General features: G+C 40.3%; 1 pseudogene; it reads right to left on the bottom strand.

Annotated features, from left to right (window-relative positions):
* Positions 1–968: 968 nt before the first annotated feature.
* Positions 969–3,392, bottom strand: LOC136503320 (G-type lectin S-receptor-like serine/threonine-protein kinase At2g19130; annotated as a pseudogene).
* Between the last annotated feature and the right edge of the window lie 3,758 nt (positions 3,393–7,150).

Raw genomic sequence — 7,150 nt, 5'->3', positions numbered from 1 at the left:
TAAAGGGTGTGCGGGCTAAAAAAATAATTATGGCACAACCTCTCAACTGGGCCCTGTGATTCGTGGAACTCGAACTGTAACACCCCAACCCGTTAGTAGCCTATAGTAGTTGTGAAGTTGGCCCATGTGGCGCATGAGGATTGTTGTTGGTGGGTTTAGTACCACCTTGGAAATTTAGGAGGGTGAGGGCTAGCTTATAATATTTGTCATTCAAAATGTAGCACTTCCGGGTTAACCCTTTTACACAAAGCGAGAACGAAAGTGTAAGAGATGTGCTATGCTAGCTATGCAAGCCCATTCCACGTGCGGAGCTGGGTCATCGAAGCAATTTTAGACGGTGGGGTGTTACACGAACCAAAGACCTCATGTATTACCCCACATGTAGTTTTTCCACCCCACCTACACAACACATGTGACTTTGAATGAGATGCTTTCTTTTTGAACTATACTGTGGAGGACCCTTTAGTCCCGGTTGATAACACCAACTTACCTGGTTGGTGGCTGCAACCAGGACTAAAGGTCGATCCCCCTCTATGCCCTAGCCATTGGACCCGGGACTAATGATGATATTAGTCCTAGCCCCAGACAATCGGGACGACTAAAGCCAAAATCCGAAGGTCCATTCTCTACTAGTGCTACATCAAAGGATCAAGGATGTACAAGCAAGCATCAACATAAATGAATGCCCCTGGGTACTCAAATAAAAACATGTAAAGCATAGAAAGCATCATAATACAAAGCAAATTCAATGGTTAGGAAGAGAACCCCAAATGTCAAAGAAAATTCAATTGACATCAATTCCAAGACTAAATAACATCAACTTTGTGTGGCGTACATATGAACGCTACGCCATGGAACATGGATATACAACAATTTGCATTGTATGGTTTATATGAAAGAAAGCATACAAGGAAAGTAAACAAACATCTCCATCGATATCAGAAATGATACATTTGGGGAAATAAGGATTAGAAGCAAGTAAAACTAGAGCTTCCAGCAATAGCTTGAAGTAATCTTGGCATTGGGGGTATGTTAATTTCAAGTAAACCCTCAAGGGTCTGAACCACCTCAGCCATTGTTGGTCTATTAGACTCATGATCTTGAATACACCAACATGCAAGCTTGCAAGCTATTTCGACCTGCTTTGAATTGGCTTCACCGTTTAATCTGTGGTCCAGCAAGCTCATTACATCTCCCTCAACAATTGTCCGTGCGACATGTACAGGGTAATAAATATCATGATTGCTGCTACTGCAAGAACAAGAAACAGATGTATTCCTTTGTCCAGATATGATTTCCAATAGAACCATACCATAGGCATACACATCAACTTTTGGTGTAATAGCCACTTCAGTGAGCCATTCAGGTGCAAGGTATCCTATAGTTCCCCTGAAAGTAGTAAAGACTCGGCTAAAATCCCTCCCCAAGAACTTGGCCATCCCAAAATCTGCAATTTTTGGGATAAATGAATCAGAAAGGAGAATATTTTCTGGTTTAATATCACAATGTATGATGCAGTCACAGCACTCCTCATGCAAGTAGGTCAATCCTCTGGCAACTCCCAATGCTATTTGATACCTAGTGCTCCACTTCAATAATGTCGCATGGCTCCGGAAAAGATGAATATCAAGAGAGCCATTCGGCATGTGTTCATAAACAAGCAACCTTCTAGCACCCTTGCAGCAAAAACCAAGTAAATTGACTAAATTAATGTGTTGGATTATGCCAATCGATTTCACTTCAGCTCTGAATTGCTTCTCTCCGTGATGAGCACAATCAAGCCTTTTCACTGCTATCGCTGTTGAGTCACTCAGGAAACCCCTTGAATACAGAACCAAAACCACCTTGCCCTAGCTTTTCTGAGAAATTTTTAGTTGCACGTTGTAAATCGATGTATCGAAATGTAATGATTCCATTGCAACCTTGGGCAGTTTGTGAGATTCTGTAAGAGCTCTTCCTTTTGTTTCTCCAAATCATTATCAGCATGATGAATGCAAACAAACATAAAGCAGCAGCACTAGTACCAATGGCAATTCCAATAGTAAATACTCTTTTGTTTTTCTCTAAACTTTGCACATCTTTAGCCGCAAGGCGAAGGTTAAGAGTTTCTCCATTTGAATCTGCTGTGGTACCACATTGTATTTGCCTTACGTTTAGCAATTCTTCATGCCAAATAAAGCATGTATTGTTACTGAAGGAATATGCAGTGCAAGAGCAATTGCCCAAGCAGACTTGAGCACATTCACCACTGCTTTTAGCATCCTCTGTTTTGCGCTCACTTTGTGCTAAACTAACACATGGAATAGATAAGAATTTATCCATGGATCTTATTGAACTTTCATTTGAAAAATTGCAATCTAATGCAGTGTTCCTCGAGCATCCATTGCTTCGATCATCTAGCTCCCAATCTTCAATGGATGTTACAGTGAACCCCTTCATACAAGTGCAATGAGGCAGAGCATCATCATCGCATATTGTGAAAGGTCCACAGGCTGCATACACATCGCATTGAGATCTAGGTTCGGCATGGGCAAGCACCCAATCTTTGTGAACCTTCAGGCCAAAATTAATACGTTATCTGACCCGAGACACCCAAGTTATAATAAATATTCATTTCATCTGACACATGGTATGTATGATACTTCTCATGGTTAGTCTCTACAAATGACAGGTAACCAACGTTCCCTTGACACTTCCGGCGACGAGCTAAATCTTTTTCCATTCCACACACCACTGGACCAATAAGGTTTGGGGGACTTGAGTGATGCAAGGACAATTTGGTTAACACCACTAGGGTCTAGCTCCCTCGTAGTACAACCCAGTAGCCGGGCTAATTGAGTTTTTCTTAGAGACTAGGCGGCGACTGAGACCAGTGGCATTGTCCCAACCAAGCTTAGCCCACTGGAATAATGTATCAGTCGGGTGGTCAAAGCTTTGCCAAAAATCTTTGGATGAGTTTGAGGCATCTCTTAAGATAAGATTTGAGCTGTTCAAAAGAACAGCAATGGTGTTGTTTTCTTTTCATGCTGGCCTGAGTAGACCAGACGATGGAATCAGTGGGCTGGTCTGTGACAACAAGGTTGCCGTCATGGGAGATTTTGAGCTCCAATGAGGCGTGGTTCTTCATTGGGTCATCCCTGTTTGCTACCCATCCTACAGTAAATTTGGGGATACTATTGAACCATATGCCAAGGTACCAGTCGCTGGTGTTTTGGGAGCTACCATGCCTCACAAAACCCAAGGGCGTACCTTCCATTCTGGGAGACGAGCTTGTCGTGAATGGACAGTGCTTGGCCAGCTGAGATGGTGTCCCTCGTCGCCGCCGTTGCAGAATTTCCAGGGACTTGCAGGGAGAAGAGTAGCAGTACTATGAGGATGTGGAGATAAGCCATGGCAGTGAACAAAGGGAGATCTAGATCATCCAGGAAGGTGCAGGGCATGCTTTCTGCTAAGTGCAACTTTATATAGGAAATGAGGCCACAAGAAACAATGAAGTCAACTGCGGAAAACATATACAAACAAGGCCTTTGTGTTGAACTGCACAGCAATTATGGGACGGCAGTGACCTGTTCAGCTTCAAGGTTTACGAGGATTTGTAAAAGGTAATGCCATTTTCCACTTTTTTTAGTGACGCACAAGGCACAAGTGGATGCCCATACCATACATGTTCAGAGTATGAGCGGCAGAAAAAGTTGACTTAAGATCGCGGGAGGGGTGCATGCAAAACAATACACGGACGAGTGGAGCCACTCAGATCAAAAATAAAATTGTCGCATCAAAAAAAGAGGTCCGTAAGGGCAAACCAGAGAACAAACACTCAGTACACGGAATTCTAGATCTAGCTCTCTTGACATTAAAAAACATCTAGAATTCTCGACTAATTAAGAAAAAAATACAAATTACTCCCTCTAACCTAAAATATAAGACATCCAAATAATTTTACGACATATTATGTGGTACACAAATAGCACGTATAATTCTCTATTTGGGTTGGTGATAAATATTAATGGTAGGTATGCATGTGAATGTTGTTTTTAGGTGTTTGTTCACCTAGAATCTCTTATAATTTGGTATAAAATATAATTTGAACTTTGTCCTTATGTTTTAATAGGACAGAGGAAGTAAGTGGGGCTTAGGGCACCCACAATAGTAAGAGTCAGTTACTAGTTTTAAGATAACTTTCCAATAGCGCTAACTTTTATCACATAATTTATAACATGGATAGCCCCACTTAACCCTGTCACATAATCTTGAAATGTGTGCAACAACTTAACTCTTGATCAAGAGCTAGTTTTTCTCTTTCTTCTATAAAATATAAAAAATATATTTAGAGGTAGCTCAAAAGTCGACTGTTGGATCTGTCCTTGTGGAACGAGAGATGCTATCTTCATCTCTATCTCATCGAAGAAAAATCCTTCTCAATAAATATAGCCAAGCAATCGTTAAAGTGTTGGTCTCCCATGCTATTTCTTAGCATGTCCTTTACAAAATTCATTGCCAAAATACTCTTTCAACACTTGTAATTGCAACCGGTATCAATAGCACTCATTTGGGAAGCTTGTAGACATATGAGTGTTTCATTGACATGCAAATATGTTTCAACAAGGAAAACCAAAAGCTCACCGATGTTCTTCTGTTTTTTAACATCAATATGCACATGAGTAATGAAGTTGCCAAATCCAAAGAATAGAGCCTCGATCAAGTAGGTCATTGAGAAGTTTTTAGGATAAAATTTAGAAAGTATTTACCAAGTTCTTTTTGTCAAAGGAAGCAAATGAATCCTCGACGGCGGCAAGCACCTCCTCAACGACAGTATTAGTCGGCCCCATGCTTTGCCGAGGCTGTCGCCTCCTTGGCATGGCAACAGCGTGATCTCTGACTCAGTCCTGTCCATGCCCTTGCTCAACAAAGGTGAGCATGCCGAGTCACTTGTGCCCAATGGCCAGGCCCAACCTTCTTGGCTCCCGCTGGCGACTGGCGTTGGACGTACTACTGATCCTCAGCCCTACAATTCTCAAATGCCAAAACCTAGCTAATTGTATTTGATGCCTCTCATCAAAGTCTAGCTGATTTGAACCTGAAATAATGAAGAGGAGTGCGTGCGTGACATCACTACATCAATGAGGTGTCAGCTGAGTCGCGACTAGGATATGGGAGTGTTTGAGAGATGCATTCGCTTCCGCGGCCAACCACAACGACATAGCAGCTCATAAATATAATATATATACTTCATCCGCTTTAAATTATAAGTCATTTTAATTTTTTTATATCAAATTTGCTATGTATGTAGATATAATATATGTCTAAATACCACTAATAGAGGTAGACCTTCGGTTCAACACATTTGTCTCTGCTAGTCCCGGGTCCAAGTTTCTCGGACGTAAGAGGATCTTTAGTCCTGGATGGTAACACCAATCCGGACTAAAGGGTCTATATTAGTATAGGTTGATGTTACCAATCCGGACTAAAGAGCATTGACCATTTAGTCCCGGTTGATAACACCAACCTGGACATAGACCCTTTAGTCCTGGTTGGTATTACCAACCTAGACTAAAGATCCTCCGATGAGTTGGTTCAAAAAGAAAACATCCCATCTAAAATCATATGTGCTGTATAGGTTAGGTGGAAAGGTACTGTGATGCAATGCGAGGTCTTGTGTTCGAATCCTACGGAGCACATGGTAGGAGGCATTAATTTTTTAGCCTCGGAGGACCTTTAATCCAGATTCAAGGCTACCGGGACTAAAAGAAAGAATGCAATTATGGGATTGATTTTCTAGTCCTGACCGATACTAGAGATTGATTTTCTAATGGTGTGCTCCATCCATCTAAGAAAGAATGCAATTATGGGATTCATGCCAGTCAAAGTAATTCAAGTTTGACCAAGTTTATAGTTAATAATATTAGCATTTTGTCTCCAAACAAAATTTATTATGAAAATATCTTCTATAATTAATCTAATGGTAATTATTTTATATCATGAATTATAGTAGTTTTTTATATAAATTTAGTCAAAGTTTAAACTGTTTGACTTTTCGAAAAGCAAGAATTGCATTCCTTCTTGGACGGAGGGAGTACATAGCAAATTTGATGCACCATAGAGAGTGATTTTCTATGGATGATATTAGGGATGAAAACGGTACAGATATTTTCCGATCGTATTCGAAACCGAATCCGTTTAGAGGGATTGAGATCTGTCCGTATCCGAGTCCGGATATCCAACATCCGATACCGTATCCGTATCCGAATACTCAAATCACATATTTATGATGTCGATATCCAATCGTATCCTATCCGACATAGTTGACACTATCCGTATTTGAATCCGAATCCGGACAGAAATATAAAAACAAATGTAATATAGGTGATATCCGTCCGTATCCGATCCGTTTTCATCCCTAGATGATATAGCAAATTTGATGTACTTGGAACTGAGGGAGTAATAGGATATGACATGGATGGAAGTAATATATTTCTCTTGTATAAGTTGAAATATACAGATGACCCTAACTAGTAATGTCTGTACTAATCTATGGTCGGATGTAGAATAACTTATTTGTGGCCACCTTCATTACGGTAATGTTTGTATAGTCTATAATAAAGTGAATACATATTTTCGATACATATGTTATTATAACTAATTATAATATATTACTATAGTGTTATAGTAGATCCCTTAGGAGTAGTTGTAGATTTTAATCTCGTAAATTAGTATAATAGTTATAGTAGCTTAAAGTGGGTATAGAATAAGTTATTTTATATCTGGCTATAGAAAAATACTTATAATTAAATTAATTAATTAATCATATACGGTAGTGCTATTCTACGTCTTAGATGTAGAATAGTATTCTATCTAATAATATAATATATTACTTGTTGCGGTGATAGTTTTGTTTTGTTTTTTCTTATCTTAGTGTAAAATACGTTTTATCCGTCTCTATTAATATATGTGCGAAAAAATGCTTTTGTCGTTGGCCATTTGTAAAAAAAAAAAAAAACACAGCCCGCTGGACCCTAATGTGGGCGTACTAGACCCAATCCAACAACCCGGCCGACACAACTCCCGACGCCGTCCCTCGCCGCCACTTCCGGCAAACTCCGACCGCCGCCCCTCGCCCCCCTTCCCGATCCACACCTGCTCGAGCTCCAGC

This window comes from Miscanthus floridulus, chromosome 14 (assembly GCF_019320115.1).
Source record: "Miscanthus floridulus cultivar M001 chromosome 14, ASM1932011v1, whole genome shotgun sequence".
In the NCBI taxonomy this organism is placed as follows: domain Eukaryota; kingdom Viridiplantae; phylum Streptophyta; class Magnoliopsida; order Poales; family Poaceae; genus Miscanthus; species Miscanthus floridulus.
This window is presented reverse-complemented; position numbering and strand designations above follow the sequence as displayed.